Below are 13,646 nucleotides of genomic sequence, written 5' to 3'. Positions count from 1 at the left end.
TATTATTAGTAAATATTTTTCCGTTTTCCTTTGTATTCAGCATTCTGTATCATCTTGTTCCTGGTGTGTCTTTCATACAGATTATGCAAAGATTTTTAATCCCATCTAGGAATCTGTGATTTGATAAAATAACTTAATACATTTATATTTATTAAACTTACTGCTCTGTCTGGACTTGTTTCTGGTATCTCCTTTTGTTTTCCACTTCTCATGCTGTCTCATGTGATGTCTTTAATGTGCTACTCTTGTTAATTTAACTAAATATTACTTACTTTTTGGTATTGTGTTTCTAATTATTTGGAAGCAACACATTTATATTCTAGAGATTACTTTAAAATTTTCAACACATATGTTAATACTTTTCCATCAATATCACAGATCACTACCCATGTTACTCCCCACCAATAAAAATTACAAAAAGTTTGCTTAACACATATTTTGCTCTTATATTTTTCACTTCTTTATCTTTATCCAATCTTTTTGTATATTCAAATTACTTTACCTTCCAATTAACTCATGCTATAATTTGCTCTCTTCTTTCTATTATGCAACCCTGCCTACTTTTCTTGAAAGTTAAAAAACTATATTTTGGGCTGGGAATATTTTTCATTAAACTTTATGTTTTGAAGTAATTGTAGACTCATATTCAGTTGTTAGAAATAATATAAAGAAATCCCATGTACATTTTATTCATGTTCCCTCATTGGTAATATTTTTGCAAAACTATAGAAGAATATCATAACCAGGGTGTTTATATTGACAAAGTCAGGGTATAGAACATTTCGATCACAATAAGAATCCCTGATGTTGTTACATTGTTTCATCCACTTTCCTCATTTCCCTACTCCATCCCTGACACCCAAAAATCACAAATAAAAATTTTGTCACTATTTTATAAATGTAATCACATAATCATACAACACATAAAGTTTTCATTTGGCTTTTTTCACTCAGCATATTTCTCTGGAAATTCATCTAGATTTTAGCATGCATTAATAGCTTATTCTTTTTAACTGCTGAATAGTATTCCATGTCATGAACGTACCGCATTTGTTTAGTGATTCAGTCATATCTGGGTTGTTCCTAGTTTTTTTACTATCGTAAATACTACTACTAGAAACATCATGTACAAGTTTTTGTGTTAACATAAATCTTCATTTGTCGGGGATAAATGTTCAGGAGTGTGAACACTGATACTTGGTAGTTGCATATCTACTTTAAAATAATTTTTCAGCTGGGTATGTTGGTGCATGTCTGTAATCCCAGCATTTTGGGAGGCCAAGACAAGTGAATTGCTTAAGCCCAGGAATTCGAGACCAGCCTGGGCAACATGGTGAAACCCCATCTCTACAAAAACACAAAATTTGGCTGGGCACGATGGCTCATGCCTGTAATCCCAGCACTTTGGGAGGCTGAGGCAGGTGGCTCATGAGGTCAGGAATTCGAGACCAGCCTGACCAACATGATAAAATCCCATCTCTACTAAAAATACAAAAATTAGCTGGGCATGGTGGTGCACACCTGTAATCCCAGCTACTCAGGAGGCTGAGGCAGAAGAATCGTTTGAACCCGGGAGGCGGAGGTTGCAGTGAGCCGAGATTGCACCACTGCACTCCAGCCTAGGCAGCAGAGTGAGACTCTGTCTCAAAAAAAAAAAAAATTAGCCAGGCATGGCATCATGTGCCTGTAGTCCCAGTTACTTGGGAGGCTAAGTTGGGAGGATCCCTTGAGTTCAGGGAGGCAGAAGTTGCAGTGAGCCAAGATCATGCCACTGCACTCCAACCTGAGCCACAGAGTGAGACCCTGTCTCAAAAATAAATAAATAAATAAATGTAAAAATAAAATAAAATAATTAGTCAAAGTGTTTTCCAGAGTGATTGTACCATTTTATATTCTTACCTGCAATGCATGAGTGATTCAGTCTCTCTTCATCCTCACCATCATTTGGTGGTCTCAGTTTTATTTTAGCTGTTCTGATAGGTGTGTAGTGATTTCTCATTGTGGTTTTAATTTGTATTTCTCTAATGGCAAATGGTTTTGAACATCTTTTCATGTACTTATTTACCATCAGTATACACCCTTATGTGAAATGTCTCTTCTTGTCTTTTATCCATTTTCTAATTGCATTTAGATTATTAAAAGGAGTGTTGGTTAATTTGTTTTGTTTTATTTATACAAGTAGTCTCCCCTTAGCTTGCAGGTATTCATTCCAAGACCCCCAATGGATGCCTGAAACTATATACAGTACCAACCCTACTTGTACACAAATTTCTTCTTTTCCTCTTCACAATTTCATGAAGTTTCATTCCTACTGTATATCTTAGCAACCTCAGCCTATGATCTTTTTCTTTCCCCATTAAGGAGAGAACTTTCACCTTTTCACTTAAGCATGTTAAGGCTTCTCTTTGGAATGGCTGAATTGCCAGCATCACTACTTTTGCATTTGGAGGCCATTACCAAGTCAAATAAGGGTTACTCGAACTCAAGCACTGAGATACCACAACAGTCAGTCTGATAACTGAGACTGCTACTAAGTAACTGACAAGTGGGTGGGTGGAATAGAAAATGTGGGGACGCTGGACAAAGGAATGATTGACCCCTCACCCAAATCGAGTGGGACAGGGTTAGACTTAATAATGCTACTCAGAATGATATGTAATTTAAAACTTATGAATTGTTTATTTCTGGAATTTTCTGTTTAATATTTTTGGGCCATGGTTGACCATGAGTAACTGAAACCAGAGATAAGAGGGGGCTACTACTCTGCTGAGTTTGAGAGGTCTGTATTCTATAAATAGATCTTATCCATTTGTTAGATGTGTGCTTTGAAAATATTTTCTCCTACCCAGTAACTTATCTTCTAATCTTTTTAATACAGTCTTTCACAGAGCAAAAGTTTTTAATTTTGCTGAGGTCCAATTTATCAATATGTCCTCCTACAGACTGTGCTTATGGTGTCAAGTCTAAGTGTAACTCTAGATCTCTAAGAACTTTCCTTAGAATTTCCTTGTTTTTAAGTGTTGTTTTCAAAATTTACATCTATAACTTTTATTGACAAATATTATATATATTATGATGTACAATGTGATATTTTGATATATTATACATTGTGAAATGACTAAATCATGCTTATTAACGTATCTGTTGCCTCATATACTTATCATTTTTGTTTGTGGTGAAAACATCTAAAATGTACTCTGTTAGGAATTTTCAAGTATACAATACATTATTATTAACTACAGCCACCGTGCTATAAAATAGAGCCCAGAATTTATTCCTTCTGTTTAACTGAAACCTCATATAATTTGACCAACATCTCCCAATCTTTCTCCTCACACACTCCACCCACAACCCCTGATGTGTTAGGCCATTCTTGCATTGTTATAAAGAAATACCTGAAACTGGATAATTTATAAAGAAAAGAGTTTAATTGGCTTATAGTTCCGCAGGCTATACAAGAAGCATATTACTGGCATCTGCTCAGCTTCTGGGACAGCCTCAGGGAGCTTTTACTCATGACAAAAGGTGACGAGCAGGCATGTTTCATGGCAAAAGCAGGATGGGCAGAGGGGCACAGGGGTAGGTGTTGCACCACTTAAACAGATCTCGTGAGAACTCACTCCTATCATGAGGCCAGCACCAAGCCATGAGGGATCTGCCACCAGGACCCAAACACTTCCCACCAGGCCCCAACTTCAACCCTAGCGATTACATCTCAACATGAGATATGGAGGGGATACCCACACTATATTATCTGGTACCCAGTATTCTATTAATATTCTCTGCTTTTATAAGTTCCTTTTTTTTTTTTTTTTTTTTTTTAGATTTCACATATATGTGACATCATTAAATCTGTGACATACTTTAAGTAAATTTTTGTATAAGGTGTGAGACTGAGGTTGAGCCTTGGTTTTCTGCCAATGGATATCCAAATGCTCCAGCAGCATTGATAGTTAAAAAAGCTATCCTCCCTCCATTGAACTACTTCTGTACTTTGACAACCCTCATGAATGGGACTGGCATCCCTAGAAGAGATCCAAGAGAGTTCCTTTGCCCTTTCCATGTGAAGACACATAGAGAAGCCACCATCTGTGAATCAGAAAGTGGGCCCTCACCAGACACCAAATCTGCCAAGCACCTTGATCTTGGACTTCCAGCCTCCAGAACTGTGAGAAATAAATTTCTATGGCTTATAAGTCACCTAATTTATGGTATTTTCATTATAGTAGGCTGAAGGTACAAAGACAGTTGATTACATTGATTTTCTAATTGGATTATCCTTGCATCCCTGTAAGAAACCTCACTTGGTCATGGTGCGTAAGTTTTTTTTTTTTTTTTTTTTTTTTAAATTTCTGAATTCTGTTTAATTTTGTTAAGGTTTTTTGTGTCTATATTCATAATGTAATGAATTTTATCTGTAGTTTTCCTTTTCATACAGTTTTTGTCCGGTTTTGGCAAAAGGGTAAAACTAGCTTCATAAAATAAACTGGGAATTATTTCCTCCTCTTTTGGAAGAGAGTATATAGAATTAGTATTGATTCTTTTTTAAATGTTTGATGATAATCTTCATTGAATTGATTTGGGCCAGAAGATCTTTACTTAGGGAGTTTTCAAAATGCAAATTCAATTCAATTTATGTACTTCGTGTTCCATGAATTGTCCAATTTGTATTTTCAAAGACTTTGTCTATTTTAATTACATTGTCAATTATGTGTCTAGAGTCATCCCTAGTATTACCTTATTATTCTTTTGATGTCTGCAGTCCATAGTGATCTCCCATATCATTCCTGTTTTTGAATTGAGATTTTTCTCTTTTTCCTTCGTGAGTCTTGCTAAAGCTTGGTCAGTTTTATTAATCTTTCAGAGAACAAACTTCTGCTTAGTTCATCTCATTTTCCTCTGGCTTTGTTCACTCAGCATAAGTCATGATTCATTTGTGTTACTGTGTGCATCATTAATTCATGTTTTTATATAAGAATAGTATATGTATGTATGCAATTTTTTTATCCAATAACATATCAATCCACCTGTTTTCAATTTGGGGCTACTAGAAATAAACCTCACTTGCCAAACTTTTTTCCAAAGTGGTTGGACCATTTTGCATTCCCACTATCAGTATATAAAAGTTCTAATTGCTCCAAATCCTCACCAACACTTATTAAAGTTAGTCTTTTTAATTTTAGACATTCTAATGAATGGGTAGTGGGTTTAGCTGTATTTCCCTAATGATATTGAGCAGCTGTTCATTCACTTATTTTGCCACCTATACATCTTCTTATGAAAAGTGTCTCTTCAATTACGTTGTTTATTTATTGAATTGTTTTCTTCTCTTATCATACCAAAAGTATCATATATAGCAAAGTATCATAACAAAAGTATTCTTTATATATAATAGACAGGAGTCTTTTTTCAGATATGTAGTCTATCTTTGGTTTGCCTTTTCATTTTCTTAACTATGTCTTTTGAAGAACAAATGTTTAATTTTAAATAAGTCAATTTTATTGATTTTTTTACAGTTTATATATTTCTGTCATATTTAAGAAATATTTTCAAATCCCAAGCTCACAAAAATTATCTCTTACACTCTCTTTGAGAAGAAAAAAGGTTTTACATTTAGGTAACAATCCATTTCAATTTACACCAATACTGCACTACCTTTTACTTATAACTGATTTAATGACTGTTGAAGTCAGGTAGCATATATAATTCAATATATTAATAGTATTGAGTTTTCCTATTCATAAATAAGAGTACATCTCTTCATTTATTTAGATATTCTTTAATTTTTTCAAGAGTTTTTATACATGTTAGTATAGGGGTCTTATATATCTTTTAAAAATGTAATTCCTAAGTATTTCATATTTTAATACCATTATAAATGGTACTTTTACTATTTTAACTTCTAATGGTTGTTTGCTTGAACATAAATATGTAATTGATTTTGTACCTTGCATCTAAAACCTTAATAAACTTACATATTATTTTTTGTATCTTTTTTGTAGATCCCCTCTAATTTTCTACATAGACTATGTAGAAAATTGTTAAGACTATGTAGAATTGTTAAGACATCAATTCTGCCTAACAGCACCTATAAATTCAACACAATCCCAATCAAAATTCCAGCAGGTATTTTTATATGAAAATTAACAAAATGATCCTAAAATTTATATGAAAGTGAAAAGGACCTAGAACATAAATTCTTAAAACTCCAAAACAACCCAAATAAAAATGGACAACATATTTGGACAGACACATCACCAAAGATATATGAAAGGCAAATAATCACAAGAAAAGAAAATTCATCTCATTAGACATCAGGGAAGTATAAATCAAAATAACAATGAGATATCATTACAAATCTATTAGAATGGTTAATGGGTTTCTGGCTAAAAAGACTGACAATACCAAGATTGGGTGAGGATATGGAACAACTGGAACTCCTATAAACTGTTCACAGAAATGTCGAATTGTACATCCACTTGAATAGCTAGTTTATTTAAAAATTTAACATATACCTACCATGTAGTTCAGTCAATCCACTCCAGGTATTTACATAAGAAAAATGAAAGCACATAGCCATATGGAATACAACTCAGCAATAAAAAGACATAAAAAAATTGGTAACATGCTGCAACATAGATGAATATTAAAATAATTAGGTTAATAATTATTAACTTGATGTTAAAGAGGATATACCAAAAAAATGCATAGTGTGTGATTCCATATACATAAAACTCCAGAAAATGAAACCTAATCCACAGTGACAAAAAGAAGATTAGTTGTTGCCTGAAGATGCAGAAGGAGTAAGGAGAAGAGGAATTACAAACAGGCTTCTAGACAGTACGAAGAGCATATGAGGAACCTGTTCCAACTGAGACAATGCATTTTAAGGTACTTTCCAGGAAATTCCAAACAATATTTTCACTACATATGCTCTGGTTTGAAAGTGGCCCCTTCAGAATTCATGCATTGCCATTCTCAGGGGATTTATAAGTGAGGTCTTTAAGTGATGATTAGACGAAGAAAGCTGCTCCCTCATTAATGGGATTAGAGCCCTTTTAAAAGAGGCTTCATACAGTGTTCAGCTAGCTTGCCCTTCTGCCTTGTGCCACATGAGGGCAAAGTAAGAGGGCCCTCACCAGATCAAATGCCAGCACCATGATCTTGGACTTCCCAGTCTCAAGAACTGTGAGAAATAAAGGCATTGTGTAATAGCAGCAGTAAAACTAAGAAAACACATCATTCACTCCGGGTTACTGACTATATATAGGTGCAAAGAAGATGTCACCATTCGTAATGAAGAAATTCTGTACACAAAGGAGAAAGTGTCTCTCTCAGCACTCTTTCTTGTGTTCCAGCACTCTCATGTGTTTATTGTGTAAATACTTTTTTCAGATATTTCAAAATGATTTTGAGAGGGAGAAGAGGAAAATGCATATGCTTAGTTAACCAGAATTGCACATTTTCATTACTCAAATTTTTAGCTATTTATTGTATAAGTCACTTCCTTGTATAAACATTGATGAAATTCTTAACTACATTCACACAATTTACTGTTTAAAGAAACCCAGTGGGTGAACTGTTTTGCAAATACTGATTTCTAGGTGCTCTTTTAAATTATTTTTAGTAATTTTTCTTTTGAGGTAATTTTAAATTTATAGTAAAAGTTTAGGAACAATACAAATAATTCCTTGTTCCCTTCACATAGAGACCACATTCAAATTTTGTCAACTTTCCCAATAATCTCTTTCATAGCAGAAATATTATATCTAGAACCATATTTTGCACTTAGTTGCCATGTCCCTTCAGTCTGAGGCCTCTCTTGACCCTCATGACTGTAACATTTTTGAAAACTCTAGAAAAGTTACTTTATAGATTTTCTCTATTAGCTTTATGAGATCTTTTCTCATTCTTCAATTCAGGTTATACATGATTGTCAGGAAAATCACAAAACAATGCTGTGTTTTTTAAATGCATTCTACCATGGGCATAAATATTGCTTTATCTCAGTGTCAGCCTGGTTTCTTTACTGTAAAGTTACTTTTTCCCTTTGTAATTTACAAGTATTTTGTAGGCAGATACTTAGAGATTATGTAACACCTCATTGTTTATCCAACTTTTACCCATTGATTTTAGTACTGATTAATGTTTCTTGCCTGAATTATCTTTCAGATGGTTGCCAAGTAGTGATTTTCTAATTCCATCATCCTTCTACTTTTACTAGTTGGCATTCTACCATAAGGTAATGCTGTCTCTTCTCCCCATGAATTGAGCACATTCCACATTCCATTAGATCCCAGTGAAGTAAAATATTCCTATTTTATTCAGTAAAATAATTTCTTACTATCATTTTTGATTTTGACCCTCAAGATGTATTAGGGGTAGGCACCTCCTCTGTGTCCTTTGATACATACCTACTGTTCTTTGAGCTCTTCCTTACTTTTTGACATATGATACTCCATACCTTGCTTAGCCCCAAACCTGGAATCAACCATTTCTTCAAGGATACCTGGTTCTACTTACTGGAGAACGGTATTTAGAAACCAAAATGTGGGTGCTAGGTGTGTTCACTGTTACCAGGATGTTGCTATTCCCAGGCCCTTCCAGTAGACAAAGTTGGAAAGTAAATGTAGGTATATGCACTTAAGTATATGTAAATACATACAAATCTATATTTATTTCTATTACCTCTACACATATTTCTATTATTGAAAGTCATGAGATCACACCAACACCTCCAATTTCAAATCAACACAGGGTTCATTCTAGCTTTCCCTCTACTATCTCTGTGACTCCTATGTCCATCAGAAAGAAGGCTGACATGAATATATATTTTTTCAATATATTTTCAATATATTTAATTATTTTCTCAATACCCTGCCCCCACCTTGTATGTAACAAATCTTCTGACCCTGCCAGGCCACTGCCCACTCAGCCCCTTTCTTTAATCATGCTCCGATACTTTCCAGGTGAACTCCCAACTTAGTTGTCCTTGTCCTATGGGTCTTAGCTGTTCTCTTTGTATGGTTCATGGCTTCTTAATTGAATCACCAAAAAAAAAAAAAAGAGCGGGGGTAGGAAAGTCTATGTTATTTTTGTAGTCTCATATTTCCATTGATCACATTAAAAATTTGTGTGGATTAAAAATATGACTTATTTCTTTCTTTTGTGATGGGGTCTCGCTCTGTTGCCCAGGTTGGAATGCAATGGCATGGTCTTGGCTCACTGCAACCTCCACTTCCTGGGTTCAAGTGATTCTACTGCCTCAGCCTCCTGAGGAGCTGGGATTACAGGCATGCACTGCCATGCCTGGCTAATTTTTGAATTTTTAGTAGAGATGTGGTTTCACTGTGTTGGCCATGCCGGTCTTAGGTCTCAAATTACTGACCTCAAGTGATCCAGCTGCCTCAACCTTCCGAAGTACTGGGATTACAGGCATGAGCCACCATGCCTGCCCAAAATATTATTTCTTTTTTCAAAGTTATTGATGCCATATTGGTATATGTACATATTATTATTTCTAAGGTTATATAGTGAGCTATTTATTGAGTTGAATTTTGAGTCACTTTGAAAGCTATTTAAAAGCTGCATGAAAATAAAATACATTAAGGCAGAAATGAAAAATAAATGGGCTGGTAACAGAAACATGTCAATTAAAGTAACATTTTAAAAAACTGTTTTGAAGTAAATCAATGACAACACTTAACTTGGACTCTGGGCAAAATTTTATAAAATGAACTGCTTTCTTTGTCTTCTGCCTCCTCTAAATGCTCTGAGATTATAAAGAGTAATGCAAATTTTGATATAGGAAATGTCTTCATAACCTCAAGCACTGGGGAAGATCACCTGACAATCATTACTCCAAAAAATATATTTACAATATTTAAGTTGAACATATTATAAGTACCAAGCTTATATTGTATTGCTTCTTTAATAAAAGCATTTTCCTAATCATTTTTATTAAAATGACATTTTACCTTTATTAATGACAACCTATTTTTAAATATTAAAATATCTTTCTGGAAGGGAATTTCCCCTCTGGCCATAAGTGAGTAACTAGTATCCTTCTTATCACCAAACCACTGCCCTAAACAATCATAAGCCTGCCTAAATAGGACAAAACATTTCTTTTCATGTATTAAACAACAGGTAGCCCAAGGCCGTGATCCTTATGAGAGGGGAAACAACCAAAGGAGACCTCCACACACACTACAGCTCTCTGATAAAAGCAGGGGGTATTTTTAAGATATGAACAGGGAGGTCAATAAAGTGAAATAATGGGCTTGCTGAGGGTTGGCAGCAAATCGGAGTTTAGGGTTGCATACATGGCTGGAAGATGTGCAGCGGGGTACTAGAGAAGAGCTAGCTGGGCAATAGCAAAATATATAAGTGATGCTGGCTTTGACCACAAGTTTGATAAGTCCACTTCATAACATATATGCCAAATCAGTTAATGCAAATTTACACCATGTGAGTAGAAGCAATTTGAGCGGAACAGAGAAAGTGATAGAGTGATTCCATTCTATTTGGAGTGGGTCATAACACACTTAGAGAAATGTAGTGACTTTGGTTTGCCACATCTTCAGTACACAAATTTAAAAATTCTATGGTGATTTTATGATGATCCCCGCTATTCAGCTTTTTAATAATTTATGATTTCACACTCTTGTGAGTATGATCAGGCCTAACCAAGATACATAACTGCCCTGAGCATCTTCCAATCAATAATCCTCAACTAATTATTCTATTTACTTAATGGGAATGGGAGAAACTAAAAAGTTTCTATTTCCTTATATAAAATGTGTGTGTGTGTGTGTGTATACAAACACGCATGGAATATATATATTCCACTATATATAATATTTATATATATCACAAATACATATTCTGTAAGATGTAAACTACTAACTCTTACAAAACTTGGAAAGTTTGTGAAATGTATTTTTCATCTTATACCTACATATTATCTAATCAGAATATCATTGTCCAGAATTCTAATGCAATGATTTTTAGGCATAGTTTTGTAATGCTTCAAAACATCTTCAATGAAATTTAAAAGTAGTACAAATTTATTCTCCTGAGTCAGCTGGAAACAAAATTAATATCAATTTAAAATTATTTTTGAAACTCCATACTGCATGTAACACTTTCATAAGCATCTCAAATCAAAAAACATTAGCAATAAACAAATTAAGTAAGAAATAAACTAAGTAAACAAACTAGGTAAATAAGTCCTACAGGTAAAAAAGAGGATACAAGTATTCTCAATATCAGTGAATAGGTTACTTTTTGCTATTGCTTTAAATAACATTCATGGATTATCTTTAAAGTACCTCACACCAATTAAGTTTTCTTAAAACATTCCTAACTTAAACTATCCACAAGGGGGACATATTGTCAGATACTGCATATTTTCCAAACTGAAAGAAGCCTGTGTCAGGTCCCACTGACTTAACACAACAAAGCATAGATGACGAGACATGGAGTTGCCAATTTCAATTTGTGAGTGGTAAATGGAGATTTTAGCTCAGTTTCTCAAAACGTGGCCCAGAAATTAAAATTGTAGCAAACATTTTTGCTGCTTCTTAATATGTTCAGATTGCTGGGTGCCTCCTCTGACCCAAATCAATTCCTGTGAAAACTATTGAGTAAGGTCCTAGAAGAGAACAGTCCCTAGGTAAACAATGTCCATTTCACAGGTGGCATTTTTTCACTGGTTTTCTAACATGAAACAAGATAGGCTACATGCTAGTAAAATCTTCCAATTTTGTGAAATACATATAATTGTACTCTCAAAATCAAGCTCTATCGTAATCAAAATTGTTGCATAAGGAACTGTATTACATCCAGCTTTTAGTCAAAGAGAATTTATTATCCATTTTTCTCCCTTCAATTATTTAAAGTGAACATCAAACCTTAAAAATGCACTCCTCACCACTGCAATCTAAGCTAATGCCAGCGTATGTCATATGTATTCAATAAAATACGAAGCATGGTGGTGCTTGTTTTCTGGTGATTGGGCCTAAAGCTTTTATGAGACATGTTGCTATCACTTAAAATTCTTCAGCGCAGAACTTGCTGGTGAATATTAAAGGGTGGGGGTTAGGGGGTACTTGATAAATATCCATTTGAGTTTATTTTCTAATTCTGTAGAAAGTTCACATATATTCCTAATTTTGTTATTATCACTTGGAAAGAATCTTGAGGATTTTAAAATAACAAATGAAAATGGTATTTATTAAAAACAATTCGTTTATTCTCTCAGGCTAATTGTACTTTATACTCTAGGAGCGTAGAGAGCAAACACACATTCTAAATGTATTTATTTTATGATTCTTTTGATGCAATTAATAACACCGCGTTGCAGAAGGTTTATGCTTCTGCATTTTAAAAAATTATATAGGATTATGTATAATCAATAATCATTAAACTAAAGGCAAAGAAATCTGTTAGCTCCATCAATTTTATTTCGCTCTTGCATGGATTGCCTTTGTTCACATTTTTGGCAGAAAAAAGAATCAATGCAATTGTAAGACTCTGCACCCCACAATGTGAGCTTCACTTGAAACAATGGTCGTATCGTCCAAGACAGATCATCGGTAAAGTTCGGCAGAAAAACTTGGGAGATCTTGCAAATCTTGTTATGTGAAGCCAGTCCTCCCAAAAGACCTATTCGACCACACGTTTGTCCTCCTCGTCCTTTTTTTGCAGGCTCATTAACTCGCATTATTTTTTTTTGTTCTCCGCAGTTCTCACTTGCTTTTCTTCAGTCTTTGCTAGGTTCTCCGCGATCTCCAATGCAGCCTCTTCCACTAGCCGCGATTCTGCCTCTCTCAGACGCTGACATGTAACCTCCCCCTATCCCCACCCCAAGCCCTCACCCAAGACCAAGAACAGCTACAACTGCCTCTGGGAGACGTGGGGGGCGGGGACAGGGCGGGAGTACCTCGCCCCTCCCGCTAACTCTCGCCGCCGGTCAGTACCCCCTGAACTGGATGGGACCATGGGAGTCCCTCCCCAAGGGCCTCCACTTCTGACTACGGCCCGCACGCCCCACCCCTGCCCAGCACCCAGGCAATCCCTGGGACGCTTTGCTGGTGCCAAGCTTCAATCTCTCGTTCTCATTTTCTCTTGTCCTCACGCTCTCTCTTCTACTGTATTTTTGTCAATTCTTTAATGGCGAGGAAAAAAAAAAAACAAAACACCAGCTCAGAGCTATAGTCTCCTTCCATAAATACGTGTGTGCTTTTCAGAACCTTTCTCTGTCCCTTTCTCCTGCTAACACATGTGGGGTCTGCAGTGCAAAGGACTCTCCTTTCGTCCAGTGACCAATGGCAGTCTCTCAGTTTGCCAATTTCATTCATCACGCCCGCACCTACTGAAGCCTACTCCTCACCAGTTCAGCTTTCTTCCAGTTAATCGTATTAACTGCTAAGCACCTCCTCCGCCTTTTCGGGTTCTATTACCGCCCTCATTAAAAAAAGAAAAGAAAAAGAAAAAAGAAAACCCAACACGAACACGCAAGACAGCGTGAATTCAAGAAAGAAAGTGTGCATGTGCAACACAGTCTGAGTGTGTGCATCCGTGGCATCGCCTGCCTCAGCCTGCCCGGGTACTGAACATGTGGCTGAGAGGTGCACGACAGT

General features: G+C 35.4%; 1 protein-coding gene across 4 annotated transcripts in view; it reads right to left on the bottom strand.

Annotated features, from left to right (window-relative positions):
- Positions 1-13,646, bottom strand: part of C7H8orf34 (chromosome 7 C8orf34 homolog) — a 481,075-nt gene that overhangs the window by 466,194 nt on the left and 1,235 nt on the right. The window lies entirely within an intron of this gene.

The sequence above is a fragment of the Piliocolobus tephrosceles genome, chromosome 7 (genome assembly GCF_002776525.5).
Source record: "Piliocolobus tephrosceles isolate RC106 chromosome 7, ASM277652v3, whole genome shotgun sequence".
In the NCBI taxonomy this organism is placed as follows: Eukaryota; Metazoa; Chordata; class Mammalia; order Primates; family Cercopithecidae; genus Piliocolobus; species Piliocolobus tephrosceles.
The sequence above is the reverse complement of the archived record's forward strand: the minus strand, read 5'-3'. Positions and strand labels throughout refer to the sequence as shown.